This window comes from Culex quinquefasciatus, chromosome 2, assembly GCF_015732765.1.
Source record: "Culex quinquefasciatus strain JHB chromosome 2, VPISU_Cqui_1.0_pri_paternal, whole genome shotgun sequence".
Taxonomy (NCBI): domain Eukaryota; kingdom Metazoa; phylum Arthropoda; class Insecta; order Diptera; family Culicidae; genus Culex; species Culex quinquefasciatus.
In genome coordinates, this window is record NC_051862.1 from 198,638,613 (window position 1) to 198,655,292 (window position 16,680).

The 16,680-nt window shown below is 37.3% G+C and overlaps 1 protein-coding gene and 9 non-coding genes across 10 annotated transcripts in view; 1 reads left to right on the forward strand and 9 right to left on the reverse strand.

The window, feature by feature from the left end:
• LOC6048811 (centaurin-gamma-1A) overlaps window positions 1-16,680 on the forward strand; it is a 217,819-nt gene that overhangs the window by 158,418 nt on the left and 42,721 nt on the right. The window lies entirely within an intron of this gene.
• On the reverse strand, window positions 2,577-2,649 carry Trnaa-agc. The gene has a single exon. It is a non-coding gene; the product is annotated as a tRNA-Ala (tRNA).
• On the reverse strand, window positions 2,735-2,807 carry Trnak-cuu. Its single transcript has one exon. It is a non-coding gene; the product is annotated as a tRNA-Lys (tRNA).
• Window positions 10,315-10,387, reverse strand: Trnaa-agc. The gene has a single exon. It is a non-coding gene; the product is annotated as a tRNA-Ala (tRNA).
• Trnak-cuu lies at window positions 10,461-10,533 on the reverse strand. Its single transcript has one exon. It is a non-coding gene; the product is annotated as a tRNA-Lys (tRNA).
• Trnan-guu lies at window positions 12,094-12,167 on the reverse strand. Its single transcript has one exon. It is a non-coding gene; the product is annotated as a tRNA-Asn (tRNA).
• Trnam-cau lies at window positions 12,436-12,507 on the reverse strand. The gene has a single exon. It is a non-coding gene; the product is annotated as a tRNA-Met (tRNA).
• On the reverse strand, window positions 13,857-13,929 carry Trnak-cuu. The gene has a single exon. It is a non-coding gene; the product is annotated as a tRNA-Lys (tRNA).
• Window positions 14,065-14,137, reverse strand: Trnaa-agc. The gene has a single exon. It is a non-coding gene; the product is annotated as a tRNA-Ala (tRNA).
• On the reverse strand, window positions 14,214-14,286 carry Trnak-cuu. Its single transcript has one exon. It is a non-coding gene; the product is annotated as a tRNA-Lys (tRNA).

Below are 16,680 nucleotides of genomic sequence, written 5' to 3' on the forward strand. Positions count from 1 at the left end.
CCCACGAAAACAGCATGGATAAAAACAAAAGTCCTCGGATCGGGCTCAAAATTTTTCTGGGGGTTCCCTGGCCAAAATAATTAGACCCGTATTTTTTTGTTTGGCCATTAGGGTGACCTACGCCGTGTTAGGGTGGTCTGAAAAATGGCCATTTTCGTCGATTTTCGCAAAAACCACTTTTTCGAAAAATCATAACTCCTCGCCATTTTAACCGATTTCAATTGTCTTATACGCAAATGAAAGGTGATAAGTTAGCCTTTCAAAGAAAAATAGTAAGAAGTTTCAAAATCTAGTCTAACATATGAAAAGGGCTTATGAAACTTTAAAATGCCGTTTTGACGGTGTCTGGACCAAAGAGCCTATATCTGGAAATATTTTTATCGGATTCCCCGGACATTTTTACATAACCTACTAAAAATGGGAGGAGTTCATTCACAGGATTCCGAGATATGATTTTTGAAAATAAAATCCGTGTTTTTGACGCGCCGCGCGCAAAAACCGGAGAATGACGAAATTGACAAAAAATCAACTTTTTTCACTAAAACTGCGATAACTTCAAAATATCAGCAATGACCTATAGATGTTTGGGTACCAAAATTTTCGTAATTAAGAGACGCAACTAAAATTTTTTATTTATTTTTTTTTTTTTAATATATAGATTTTTAAAAACTAATTACACAGTCCAACAATATTTTGTCTCTGAGACGAGTATATGTGTTCTTAGTAGAATTTTGCCTGCTGAATCCGAATCCGGGTCCAGAAATGCTCCAAATGGTCCCAATTTTGAGATACACCCGTTTGAAATGTTAGTTTAGGCCAAAATTAGCTACTTTGTTGACTATTTTACAAAAGAACTATTGAATAAACAACTAAACCAATACATGTATCTTAAAGTTCACGTTTTCCCCTTTCTGAAACACCCCTGGTTTTTAAAATGTGATTGTTTCTACGCATATTTATAGCCATTTCAAAATTATATTTTCAGTTTTTTCCAACTTGCATGCAAGTAATTATTGTTACAAATTTGTACTGATGAAAAATACATAATAAAACACTTTTTTCATTGAAATTCAATTTAATTCAATTCGAGTTTATTTGTAAATAATCAAAATACAATGAGTTTATTTAGGTACATAACAGGGTTTTGGAGTTCCTTTCAGCTGTGTGTTGCATCGTAGTTCAATCGAAGGCATTATTATACTTATAACTATTGAATAGACAAGAGTAAGATTTTTTCATTGAAATTTTGTAACCATGGCAAATAATTTAATTTTGTCGTTTTTTTTTGTCTGAAACGCGAAAGTATTAATATTATTTTATTGTAAAATTTATAGTTTTTTTTATTGAAAATATTGTCTTTTCTCAAAATTTTAATCTAATTTATTCTCTAATTATATCTCATCTCTGCCTCTCAACAAAGTAAAAGCAACGTATAAACTTCCAATCTTTCACCAATGTTTATTTTCGATAACGGTGTGTATTTAAAACTTCATCGTCCCGCGGTTTTATCGCGCCAACATCTGTCGCGTCGTCGCGTGTCAAGCCACTTAAAATTTAAAAACAACAAATTTACGACGAAGAGACAAAAACAACAAATTAACGGTAGCGGTTTCGCATTACGTAATCCTTCCCGCACCTCGTAGCATATCAGACAGAATTACACGATCGAAAACATGTCGATGGGAGGATAAAGGTCGTTAGAAATACCACAAAGTTTGCTCTTTTTATTGATCATTTATTATACGATTTTGTTGGCATGTGTCACCGCATCGAACCTTAATGAACGAGCGTTAAAATTTTCATAATTATCCCAAATATTTACGATTAAGTGCGACGCGCGCGAGCGCGCGCTTCCCTACCGAGATAATTCCCCTTAAAATTTCAACATTCCACATAGAGATTGATCAACCATTAATCATAATCGGATTCGCGTGCGCAGTGGTTTTCAAAATTAATGATGTGATCGCCAATACCTTTGAGGTTGAGGTTGCACCAGCAAAACAAAAGGATTTTCCTCGGACGTCCCACAGAGCGCGCGGAAATCAATTTTCCACTGCAACCGCGATGTTGGCGCACGTGGTGACGATGGTTCTCTTAATGATGGATTTCAATTATGCTTGGTGATTTTAGAAAAAGGGAAAATAACGACATCCGCTCTGATGGCCTTCAATCAGGATGTGACGCCGATGGTGTCAACGAGCGTAAAGTCTCTCTCTCATTACAAATCGGTATTGATTTCACGAACTTGTAAAAGGGGACAATTTTTGCGGTTTTAGAAGCTTCGTGACGTGCAATTGGAGGGTGCAGTGCGGTTAAGCGTTGGAGGTTCATTAATCAAATTGGTAATGGAAATTAGGTTTGTGAATGAAATTCTTTGATAGTTCTGGTACATCTGTTGAAATTTTAAAAAATGTTCTATGTAATAAAATTGGTAATGAAGATAATTTAAAAAATATCCAGAACAAGTAAAACATTTCTGTCTGAGATTTCCATAAAAGTTTCCTAATTATCACCCAGTATCTCAATAATCATATCAAAACTCACTTCATAAACCAAGCGGACAGTAAAATTATTTCTGGAGATGCGGGGCATCGATCCCCGTACCTCTCACATGCTAAGCGAGCGCTCTACCATCTGAGCTACATCCCCTTATATTTAATACTTCACATCCACTCTACCACTTTTCACAATTTTCAGTCGATAACGTAGATTTCAAACCCTAAAAAAAGTATCTCGCCCAACGTGGGGCTCGAACCCACGACCCTGAGATTAAGAGTCTCATGCTCTACCGACTGAGCTAGCCGGGCTGTTGATATGCATATGTTCTGCTCTACCGATCGATCACGATCTTTTCGCCGCGTTTTTCGCCTCTTCATCCACAGCTCGTTTTGAAGTGCTTCCTCACCGTCTCAGATTCTCTGAATCAACATAATCGATTACATCTATTATATGTTTTTGCTGTTTTTTTTTTTTTCATTCGCACATTCTTCCCCCACTCAGATTGTACCTTTTCACGGCCTGTTCGCTGAAATGGATATGCCGTAACATAATTGCTTTATTTTCTTTCCTCCGGCTGAGCGTTCTTTCCGCGTTTGGACGGCTGGCCGTAAAAAGCCGTAACTTTGCAGCTTGTGTTCCTATAGTTGGCCACGTGCTCTGCCCGCTGCCTTGTGATGACCGTCATAAATTTTCAAACGCCTCCGAAATTATGCCTGCTTCCTGGTGTGGCTCGTGGCCAGCCAGGCCATTCATGGACCTTTGAAGAGCCTTAAAAAAAGTCGTCCTTTTCTGGCACAGAAAAAAAGTGGTGTGGGCGAACCTATGCCTCGTCGATGGCGGTCTTCTCTAGAGTTTCCTTTGAAGCGCATTATCGATTGTGTGTACGACGAACTCCTTATGTGTAATCCCCCTTCCCAGAGAAGGTAGCAGACTCCTGGTGGAATGCAGCAGCAGCCTATGCTGCAGGTAATCTTTCTTCGTTATTTATTCATCCAGGTTCAGGGACTGAGTTTTGCCAGGATATGGCCTCACAATCGTACACCTCACGTTCGCTTCTTCCAATCCATCAATAATGCATGCTGTTTGGCACACGATGATGGCGTAACTTTAAGAAGTGCAATTTTCATTCGGGGAAGTCTCTGCAAAAGCATATTTTCAGTCTTTTTGAATTTGATGTGTTCCTTTTTTCATTTTTTTATTTGAAATTACAGTCCAAACTCAATTATCCGAAGTTCGATTATCCGAAGGTTTGTATAAGACTTCGGATAATCGAATCACAAACAAAAACATTTCTTCGTTTTTTTTTTCTTTTTTTACATAAAAATCGAGTTTTGCTACCCCATTTTAGTCAAATTAGAGTTGATGTTGAGTTGCCTATTTATAAATAAAATGCTTTTTTTCAAAATTGCACCATCGCCATTTTGGCCGCCATCTTGGTTTTAAAAATTCTAAATCATTTAAGCGTAGTTTAGGGGCTCGACAGTCAAAAGTTGGACTCGATTATCCGAAGCTTCAATTATTCGAAATTATTTTTTGAAAATTTGATTCTGAAAAAAGCTTTAAAGTTTACGGCCCAAAAATATTAATTCTATGATTGCAAAAACATGTACAATAGACTGTCATTTTAAAATAAAGTTCAAATCGTCGCAGATCAAAATTTGGTGCAAAAGTTTAGTTCAAATGTAAATTTGTAAATTTTGACACAGATATAACAGTAATCATGTCTCAATAATTTTGTGAATATATTTGCTTTAGCTTATTAGTTATGTGCTTTTTCAAATAATTATTAAATTTAACAATATTTTTTGTCTCAAATAAAAGTGTTTCTAATAAGAGTGTCCCGATTTGCTCCAAATGGTAATGGATTTGAGCAATGCTTTTATGAAATATTGAATCATGCTAACCTTTTCACAGAAAATACTGCTGATTTAGTAAAAAAAAGACTTTTGTCAAATAGTAAATCTCTAGGATTTCGCAAAAAAAAAAATCGAAATAATTTTGTTTGAAATAGATACATGAATAAAATAACATTTTTATTATATTTTTTAGAACAAACATTGAATTCCCAATGTATTTTTTTATTTTTAGAAAAGAATGAAAAATAATATAAAATTCAACAATAGATTCATTTTTAAAGAATGAAATCGAACCAATATTTCATAAGATATCGCGAGTTGAAAATTGAGGAAACTGAGGAAAACGCCTTTTTTCACAAAATTCTGATTTTAAATAGAAAATACAGCAACCAAGAGACAACAGTTAAAAACGTTTGATTAAGAAAAAAGCAAATTTATCAGATATCCAAAAATATTTTTTGCCAGGCTTCATTTCCTTCATGAATTATTTTGAAATGTATTTTTTTCGGAAAATGCTCTATTTATTTTTCAATAAACTGAGCATTTCCCGAAAAAAATTACATTAAAATACCTAAAATTTGAAAGCTGAACTTATTTTTGATTGCAAATGTTGTTTTTCGAAAAAAATATTTTTGATTTTTTCTACAACATTTAAGTTTTTTTTGCGAAAATGACATTTTTGCCCAATTCCAAACTCCAGCCCAAAAATCGCCTCTTTTAGGCGCCTAAAATGTTTGAAAATCGTAAATTATTTTTTTTACGTATTTTGGGCATAAAATAGTAAAAAAAATCTGGACATCCTTTTTTTTGTTATGAGATTTTGAAATATTACAACTTTCATGACCTGATGCTGAAATTTGAATTCAAAAAAATACATCCGAAATGACATTTTTTGCACAGTTGTGTATTTGTAAAAACAACATTTGAATTTTTCAAGCTTGATAATTTGGAAACAATTTTTTTATACAGCCTGGTTATTTTTCAATCGTATGCAACAAAATAAATAAAACTTGATTCTTTATCCGTGTTTTAAGCCATGTTTCACTATTGCAATGACATGTTTTTCATCATTTTTTATTTATTTGTTTTATGTTTTATTATATTTTTATGAGATTAGGCCGATGCAAATATTTAAAAAAGTTTTTGTCCCTCGGCCCTGGCCGAGGTCAAAGGGAGGGGGGGGGGGGCAAAAAAATAAAAAAATATAAAAATTTTAATAACAAACCATAGTCTTCATATTTGAATGAAAAAAGTGTTCAAAAATGCATTTTACACTAGTTCAGTTGTTTTGCAATCATTAGTTTAAAAAATCTAAGATCTGACAAGAACAAAAATTGTATCGAAAAAAAAGATTTTGCATCGAAAATTTTCAAAAAATCTTAAGATTTTTTAATAAACCCAAACATGCTAAAAATGATTTTAAACGCAGGAGAATTTATTTTAATTTGATTTCAGTTGGTTTCACTTGAATTTTCATTGGAATTTTGAAGTTTATTCTAAAAATATTTTTTTGCCCCCTGATTTTTCGGACCAATTTTGAAGGGGGGGGGTGACAAAAACTTTTAAAAATATTTGTACCAGCCTTAGTATTTCATATAAATAATTGAAATTGGTAAACTGATAAACTAATGAATCTTTTAAAAGGGTGAAAAAACCATTGTTTATATTAATTTATGTATGCAGACAAAACTTTTTATCGTTTTTTTGATCAGGTAAACTTTTTGATTTTGAATTAAAAGTATCGTACTTAAAAAATCAACCTAATTTTAAAAAAATATATGTTTTTAATTTATGCTTTATATTTGAAAACAATTGAATGAAATTTATTTAATAACTTTTATTTCTTCGAAAATTCTGTACGAAATAAACGATCAATATTTTGGCTAAGAATTTCAATTCCATCCAGAGTCTTTCCAGTCTTCCTGTGCGAACAGGGCTTCCTCCGGCGCACACTCTGGCAAATCTTTATTTGTCATTGCAAAATTTACCATTTATCATCGGGCTTCCCCTCTAGGTTCTACACAATTATACCTTGAAGGAGTACGACCATTTTTTTTGCCCGCAGTAAACGGGGGGGCAATAGTGAAGATAAATTGGCAGCACCACCACCACCAACACTAAAGTTCGCTGCAAGAAAATGCCCTGCTCTTTTTACTGATTAATGATTTAAAATCAATTCCGCATCGCGCCAGATATTTATGAGACTTCATACGTCAAATTAATGTCGTTCCGAAGTTTGGTACTGATTCGACACGGGGTCTCCAGCGCACGTTGATGCGAAATTGATGGTTTCGAGTTGCGGAAAGTGCGGTTCTTTTTACCTGTTTGGGTCATTCTCAGCGTAAGTGAAAAAAAACTTGGAATCCCAACAAATCGGATTACCAGACACATAATCATCATCTACTTACTTTCATAATTTAAGCAAATATTGAAACGGGCTTAGCTGCTTCCCACTACACCGCAAAAAAAATCGTTTCCTAACCTGTTTCAATTCTGGAACTAATCCTTTCTTCGTGCCTAATCCCAACGTGCAATGCTTGGGGTCTTCTTGAGACAATATTTGCTCTAAGAGCGTCCAAAATTTGCATACAACTCAGCACCTTGAGCGAAATCTGAAAAACTAACATTTTCTCCGTCTCTTTTTTCGTTTCAGGTCAGTTAAAAAATCTCATCCCGTCAGCTGTCCAAAATTTCCCGACAAAATTGCAAGGTATTGATGGCATGTCAGTGTTAGAGAACTTCGACCCATCGTAATTATGTTGCGCTTTTTTGACGCGCATCGGTCGCCCTTTTGGCGCGCAGAAATCAGCAAAAAAAAGTGAAACTGGCAGGTAATTACAACGAGACGAGATGTCTATGGCCAATTACGTTGTGTCGGGCTAGTCGGGCGCGCTGTCAAGATCGGTACCGCCCCGGTAACGACCCATGTCAGGAAGTGTTCCGCGAGCAGCGGTTCCGATGGGAAAATGGGCGCGCGCTGATTTCGCGAAGCTGTGAAAATTGCCAACGGTTTATCCGTAAGAGATTTGCTGGAGAGTTGTTGCATAATGTATGCTCCTTTCGTTGAAATCAGTGAAAGTTAGTTGTCCTGTAGGAAAAAGGCAGGTGACAATGTTTCGAACATAACCTGCATGACTAATTACAGAATTATCTCAATTTTGCCTAGTATCAACCCTCAATTATTGCTATCAGATGAAAAATAAGGCCAAACTGTCAATTTTCATACTGGATAGAGATGGGCAAAACCGCTCTTTTTTAGGAGCCGCTCATTTTCGTTCATTAAAAAGAGCCGCTCTTTTGAACGGCTCTTTCAATCTTTTTCAAAATTTGGATGAAAAGTTTTTTTTTAAGAATGGTTTTATAAGTTATTTAACATTGGACATTTACAAATTATTTGATAAAAAAATTCAAACTGAAAACGAGAACATGCCCTTTAAACCATAGGTTTTGGCGGTCTCTATGTCAAGATCTCTTCTCAAACCTAAACATTCGAGTAATTGAATAACATCCAAACTTAGATCAAGGATGATGGAAAAATTGCTATTAATTTTAAAATTGCGTTTATTTCTGTAGGAATTGATTTTATGCTGATATTTTATTTGGAGAAAACATTCTGTGATCTCTTTTCTACATTCTGATTTAATCGATAAAGTCTATAAACGCTAAAGTTTAATCGGACAAAAGAATTTACTTTTCTTCCAAAATCTCTAAACTATTCTGATGTTTTTGGTAATATTTGGTAGTATTATGCAATTTGGAATGCTCGAATTTGTATTCTGGTAAAACTTTGATGTACAATCAGTTGTAAAGTGAAAAGTTTCTCATGTTATTTTAAAAATCTACTACTTTCGGGATTATTTTTTTTTTAATCATTGAAATATTTGAAATTGCTTTTTCAGTTCTCAAAAACAAATTTAATACTACTTTTTTTTTGGAAATTCAATAAATTGTATTTAAAACATCATGCCTTCTTGAGCCGGTTCTTTCAAAAGACCGAAGCTTAAAAAAGAACCGCGGTTCTTGTGAGCCACGGTTCTTTCGCTCTTTTCAGTGAATCGGCTCTTTGAGCGGCTCGCTCTTTTTTGCCCACCTCTAATAAGGACGTGGCGTTACATCGTGCTGCCACCTGGTTTTTTAAGCGCAAGAGTGTAAAAGTGCTGAGTCATCGTCTAAAAATAGACGGCGTCCTATCTCGCCCAGCAAAATGAAGTCGATAAAGTAGTCGGTTTCGATGAGAAAAAGTGGAAAATGTGGTCTAAAAATAGCGACGCCATCCCCCTATACTGGATATCGAAAACTAGTTCGCTACCCATAAGGCATATGTATCGTCAATAGGGACGTGGCGTTACATCGTGCTGCCATCTGGTTTTTTTAAGCGCAAGAGTGGAAAAGTGCTGAGTCATCGTCTAAAAATAGACGGCGTCCTATCTCACCCAGCAAAATGAAGTCGATAAAGTAGTCGTTTTCGATGAGAAAAAGTGGAAAACGTGGTCTAAAAATAGCGACGCCATCCCCCTATAGGGACGTGGCGTTACATCGTGCTGCCATCTGGTTTTTTTAAGCGCAAGAGTGGAAAAGTGCTGAGTCATCTAATCTAATCTAATCTATCTAATCTAACACAAACGCAGCCAGTCCGATGAAAGCATGCTGGAAAGTCTTGTGATTAGATTACGCCCCAAGCACTTTTCTTGTCATTATTAATAATTGCAGTACATCCGAGAACACCCGAAAATGTATTGCAAAAATTAAAGCGGCCAGCCCTACTACGTTGTGTTTACCGCAGAGAGGATTCTGAGAACGGAACACATTTCACAGAATCTACAGGGGAGGAAGGATGCGTGGACATACCGTACCAAACGCTCCTGTTTACAGTTTCATTTGTGTTTTGTATGATGTGTTAAGTGTAAAATATAGTGTGGTTATATAATCAAATAAATATAATAATGCAATATAATGATCATTTAATAAAATCCCTTCACCTATATATAATAACCAAGCACCCCAGCACAGCGGCACAAAAGAAATGAAAATGAGCATGCAAAAACAAGACAGCGCGTCCCCGTGGGCAGTGCACTAATGATGCCATTATTTAATGATAATAACCACTCACCTAAGCACACAAACAGCAAAACAATAGAAATGAAATTGAGCATGCAAAAACAAGACAGCGCGTCCCCGTGGTCAGCGCACTAATGATGCCATTATTTAATTATAATAACCACGCACCCAAGCACACAAACAGCGACACAAAAGAAATGAAAATGAGCATGCAAAAACAAGACAGCGCGTCCCCGTGGTCAGCGCACTAATGATGCCATTATTTAATTATAATAACCACTCACCCAAGCACACAAATAGCGGCACAAAAGAAATGAAAATGAGCATGCAAAAACAAGACAGCGCGTCCCCGTGGTCAGCGCACTAATGATGCCATTATTTAATTATAATAACCACGCACCCAAGCACACAAACAGCGACACAAAAGAAATGAAAATGAGCATGCAAAAACAAGACAGCGCGTCCCCGTGGTCAGCGCACTAATGATGCCATTATTTAATTATAATAACCACTCACCCAAGCACACAAATAGCGGCACAAAAGAAATGAAAATGAGCATGCAAAAACAAGACCAGAGTGGAAAAGTGCTGAGTCATCGTCTAAAAATAGACGGCGTCCTATCTCGTCCAGCAAAATGAAGTCGATAAAGTAGTCGGTTTCGATGAGAAAAAGTGGAAAACTTGGTCTAAAGATAGTGGCAGCACGATGTAACGCCACGTCCCTATTATCTCTAGGAACTCTTTTTTATCATCTCCCTGACAAAAACTGTCAATTCCGGGCTTAGACCATAAAATTCAAGTCAAGTGGTCTGATCGATCTCCTAAACTCACTAAAAACAGAAGAGAGAGAGAGAGCTTTGTAAGAGCACCAAGAACGAAGTTCGTTGTCAAAAAACAAATCCTGGAGATGCGGGGCATCGATCCCCGTACCTCTCACATGCTAAGCGAGCGCTCTACCATCTGAGCTACATCCCCTTATGTTCGGTAAGGCAGACCTTGTAGGTGCAACTTAAGAGCTGCGGTCGATAAGGTAAACTATAAAAGATTGCGCCCAACGTGGGGCTCGAACCCACGACCCTGAGATTAAGAGTCTCATGCTCTACCGACTGAGCTAGCCGGGCTGATGGCACAGAATCAAGGTGTCAGGTGATAATTTTATGAAATTCGAAATAAAACTAAATTTTATTGAATTTAAGACATATTAAAAATTGATTCATACGAATTTAAATCCTTTTTTTTTCTCAAGCACAAAAAAAACACTTCCTGGTCCTGATCAGGGGTTGATAATAATTTCAGGTTTCAAAAAAATACCTTAAACAATCTTGAAGAAAAACAAAAACCAAAATTTATCAAAATAATCATTTAAAATTACGAAAAATGAAAAATAAACAATTAAAACTAGAAAAGATACATGCTTCGTACAACAAAATAAGCTCAAAATTAATATACAAATAATATGGGTTGCTGAGGGTTAAATTTTTTTTCCATTTTTATTCCAAATTTGGTAAAATTACTGTTTTGGCTCTGTGTTTTCCACTATTCGAAAAATAAATTTGGCAAGTCTTTTGATGGAAACATGTTGTTCGATTTTAGTCCAATACGCCTTTTAGAAACATTAACACTCAACAACCCAACCCCGCCTCTGGCTTCGATCTATAAACCTGCAAAAAAAAAAAAATCAGCCGATTTCTGATCTTTATAAAGCATTGGAAAGAAGTACTCTTAAAATTAAAAAAAAAAACATTAGGGTTGGAAGTTTGGCTTGTTTTTTGTGACTTTGTTTCTTAAAGGGTCATTTTTTACCAACATTTATGTAAAAATAAGAATGAAGAAATTTTAGTAATGTCTCAAAATATGCTACTACGCATTTTTTTTAACAATTCAAATATCATTCTGTAAAATGCAAAATTCTGAAAGTGTGAAAACCAGCAGAAAAAATTAAAAAGTGACTGTAAAACTATGAAAAAAACTAAAAACTTAAACTTAAAGGCCTAAAGTGGAAGTGGTATAATAAGCCAAATATCAGAAACAAACATAGTCTAAATATGATAAAAGCAAATGAAAATACTTCAAATGAAACAAGAAAAAAATAAAACAAAAGAAGTAATGTATTTATTAAAACAAAACGTTCAAAATAAAAATGAAAATTTTCGAAAAAAGTTTTTGGTCATTGAGGCCATGAGGGTTAATTGGACGTCAAAATGCATATATGTCAACATTAGGTGCTCGATGGAATAGGGACGTGGCGTTACATCGTGCTGCCACCTGGTTTTTTTAAGTGCAAGAGTGGAAAAGTGCTGAGTCATCGTCTTGCACTAAGAAAAACCAGATGGCAGCACGATGTAACGCCACGTCCCTATAGGGGGATGGCGTCGCTATTTTTAGACCACGTTTTCCACTTTTTCTCCATCGAAACCGACTACTTTATCGACTTCATTTTGCTGAGCGAGATAGGGCGCCGTCTATTTTTAGACGATGACTCAGCACTTTTCCTCTCTTGCACTAAGAAAAACCAGATGGCAGCACGATGTAACGCCACGTCCCTATTGACTGCTGTTCTTGTACACACGTATCAAATTTTCAGATAATCCCTACTGTCATCCTCATTCCCTACAAACATGTTACATAATATTTTAACGATCCATAATCGAAAAGGCACGGCCTTGTACAAAAAGTTTCCCCGCCCCCGGGTGGACTCGAACCACCAACCTTTCGGTTAACAGCCGAACGCGCTAACCGATTGCGCCACGAAGGCAGATGATGCAGTGGGATGTAATGAGCAAATACTATGGTACTCCAATGCTTGATAAATTTCATAATATTTTTGTATGAAAAAAATGTTTATTTTTTTCGTAATGTTGTTAATTTCTGTGTTAAATAAACGAGTTTATTTCTGTTTCAGAAAATTTATATTTGGTTGTGAAAGTCAAGTAGAAATATTTCGTTTCAAATCTTCAACAATAAAAGTATTGCGATGTTAATCGATTAATTACAGATCGATTCAACAAAAAAGGTTTTGGAGTTAGCAGAGCGTAGTTTCGATCTACGGACCTCTGGGTTATGGGCCCAGCACGCTTCCACTGCGCCACTCTGCTCTCGGTATTTTCAATTTTCTCACAGCCAATCTGCTTCTCGACTACCAAAACCAGCCAAAGATTCGAAAATCCTTACCTACCCTTCTAACAGGCAAAACCAGCTTCTGCTGATACTACTCCACAAGCGGGTAGAAAAAAAAACAGAAACACGAGAAGGAAAATAAATAAAAGCAAGTCTTCGCCAGGCCGGCAAGAAACGTGCTCAGGAAAGCAAAAAAAGATTATTTCGTCAGGCAAAAATGTGTGCGTCGCGTCTGAATGACGCAATTTTACTCGGTGATAACTGTATGTGTTAGCGGGCATGCTCATTAATCTGCATTTGTTCAGAGGGAGCTGACCACGCGTGAATCACTGTGTGGAGGTGACAAAATGTGATGAACAAAATCTTAATGATATTCATAATTCACGGCACACACAAAATTGATTGTGATTTTATGCCTTTTTTAAATGACTCATCTGTGCAGCCAAACTTCAGTACCGTTTCCCGCATTTTTGCACGAATTGCCATTAAATGATGTTAATCAAAGATCCAAAAAAGCCGTTTCGAAAAACCACTTCAAGTCCATTGTACCAAACGGTAACCTCACTCAAAAAGTCCATAAAAATTCCCGTACCAAAAAAAGACGAGTGTTTTCAAAAATTCTGATGGCGCTCTCCAGTCTACCTCCTCTTCAAGGTAAAGCCCGCCCGAGAGTGTGCCCAAACTCGAAACTTTTTACGACTTTTTAATGTGTACCATCAGCATCAGGAACAAATCAGCTTTTAAACATTTTCGAGCAAAAAAAAACTGCGTCGACCCACTCGACTCAGAGGTTTTGAACAGCTCGGAAGGTGTCATTGTCAACGTTCTTGAACCACCAGCCTTTCGGTTGGAAGACTGCACTTTTTATTGTGGCTCGCGTGCGTTCTCAAGAGTTAGAGGTTCCTTAAAGAGGTCGTAAAAATCAGAACGCCCATTGAGCGGAGCCCTTTTATTTCTTGAAGAACTTTTGAAGACTCAGAACAACGAGGCAGGAAGTTTTATGTGGATCGCTTTTAATGGCGTTTATTACGATCGCCCGGGTGTCTTCGAAAGGGGGTTTCTACAGCGATGTTTTGACTTTGACCAGACGCACCAGTGCGTAGATGGACAGTTAAATGTGTAACCTAATGAAGGGTATTTAGGCGGGATGATTTTTACGATCCCGGCGCGCTGAATACGGTAGACTTCGTGGAGTAGATATGAGTGTGCGGGGTTTGGCACGATGATTCTGTGTGGCCTTCAACGGTACAATGAACGTGCGCCAGATTGACTTTTTGGAAAACGAACAATACAAGCTGTGATTTACACAGGATGTAAAAAAAGATACCGCCCAACGTGGGGCTCGAACCCACGACCCTGAGATTAAGAGTCTCATGCTCTACCGACTGAGCTAGCCGGGCTGATGATCAACGAACCAATCTAGAACTACTTATATTAATTTTTGTATTACATTAAAAAAATATATTTCAAGGAATTAATTTGAAAAAAAATTATTTTTCAAAACAATTGAAACAAATGAAAACTAAAAGAACTATTGGAGATGCGGGGCATCGATCCCCGTACCTCTCACATGCTAAGCGAGCGCTCTACCATCTGAGCTACATCCCCCTTGTGATCGATAAAGCAGACCTTGCCGATCCCACTCCACAACTGCGGTCGGTATGATAAACGATAAAAGTATGCGCGCCCAACGTGGGGCTCGAACCCACGACCCTGAGATTAAGAGTCTCATGCTCTACCGACTGAGCTAGCCGGGCAGATGAGATTTTGTTGGTTTAATGAACTAGTGTGCATTTTCAATGTATTTATTAAGTTGTCTCGAATAACCAACTTTTAGTTTCTTAACTGATTTTGAGCTTTTCGAATTCAATTAATAAAAGTAAATAAAATATTTTTTTGTTCTATAAACGAAAGGTTGTTTTTAAATGAGCAGTCTAATAAACGTTATAAAGTGATGCCATAGTAATGATTTGTTTCGCAACTTTCTACACAGTAAAAAAATGTGTAATTTTGGAAGGTTGCATATTACTTCTTTTATGATGTAATTTTACCTCAACTTAGACTGAAAAAGTGACATTGCCCCAGAAAAGTGGGAATATTACGCATTTTCAGATGAAAAAATGCAATTTTTTTATCACAAAAGATGTACTCCTTTCCCAGATGTAAATATTACCATGATTTTATTACTGTGTATAAGAGACTTTTCCATATATTTTTCCTACATAAATCTCTCTGTAAGGGACACACATTTTACACGCGAATTACAAATCATTTTTATTGTCCTGTAATTTTTCCATGAAATTTGTTTAATCAACACCACTCACTTTCATAGGGACGTGGCGTTACATCGTGCTGCCACCTGGTTTTTTCAAGCGCAAGAGTGGAAAAGTGCTGAGTCATCGTCTAAAAATAGACGGCGTCCTATCTCGCCCAGCAAAATGAAGTCGATAAAGTAGTCGGTTTCGATGAGAAAAAGTGGAAAATGTGGTCTAAAAATAGCGACGCCATCCCCCTATTAATCTTGATCTCAAAACAGTTCAACAAATGCATTGTTCTATTTATACCTCTCCAGCGTAATTTCTACGAGGGATCCAATCCTGCAACCTGCAATCTTCCGGGCACTCTAGAATAATCACTGCATTACGAGAATTAATGAGTGATTCCCCAGACACCCTCACCCCAACTTTCCCCTTCAAGAGACCGGACACAATTATAGAACTCTGAGGATGCACCTCTTTCCCACGGACGGAACGCCGTCGTCCGGACACTGCCTGGAAGGACAATACCTACCTCCTCCTGGATGCTCCGGTAATGAGTGCACGTAAGCTATTCCTATAAATAAACCAAGCGACGATTCTCCCTCTACCTTCGTTGGTGGACTTCATGGACTGTGTGCGCTTTTCAAGGCGCTCGAGGCATCTTGCAAGAATGGAACACGGGTCGTATGAACGAGATCGGTTAACTTTCAACTTTAACCTATTTCACTGGCACGACCGGGCTGTAATCTGTGGAGTTGGGCACGGAGAAAAAATGGAAGGTGAAGTCGAGAACTTCGGTTGATGATTGAAATTATGACACTTAAGAAATGCATTTTTTATTTAAATTTAACAGTTTTTCAAGAAATTCAATATTCTCTGAGACTAAGAAACAATAATCATACAGACACCATTTCTTTCCGTGCATTCCCCAGATGAACCAGAGATACCAGCAGATCTCTCAAAAGTCGTTTTATCGTCGTTACGTGACTCGGATGATTCATGAGTTGGTTCTTCGGTGCACTTACCCGCGTAAAGGTGCTAGTTACACCTTCTCATACTCTCGGCACAATATCGGTTTAGTTTATCCAACGTGAAATTGATGATTTGGATGCTGAGTCAGCCTCGTCGTGAGGGGGTGGCTGACGGGACAACCCGATTAAACGGTTGCAATATTCCAAAGTTATTCGGGGCTGACTTCATCGATGTGGGTACAAACAGTGAATCAGCTGAATTTAGTGAAGCTCGTGAGTCAAATTGAAATTCGATCATCGATTTCCCCTCTCAAATAATGCAAACTTTGATCTACCGAAGAAAATCCGCAATTATTTCACAACAAAAATTGTTATTTTCCTAAAAACCGCAGCTTCCGGATCAATTTTCCGGCTGGTTCTCCGAACCTTGGAAATTTGAATCGTTGACAAATGAGGCACATGTAAATTTGGCGCTTCCCGAATCGCTTGTGACAAATGGAGGTAGCGATTTGCAGAGATATGAGCCATGAAATTGGTCGCATCTTGCCCGGAGATTCGGCGCGCAGAAATAGATCGCAAGAAAGGGAAGAAAGTCCTTTCTCTCGTTGCTGGTGGGGAGGAACAATACAAACCAATGTCGTCAAGGCCGGTCCAATTTCCCGGCCTTGTCCTTGTCGAACCCCGGGCCGGGAATATTATTTATAGTGCAATAAATTATAAATAAACAATAATAAGTACAACTTGAACAAGAGCGCGCCGACGTCCCGGTCTTGCGGTCCTGCTCCCAGTAAATAAATTACGGCAAATTTTTCGACACACCGGAAGATCGCTGAAGCTGGTCTGTATTTATCGGCCCTTGCACGATAACTGCGACTAATTGGAGGGTTTGGCCGAACGAGCGCCATAATATGGGTTGATATCT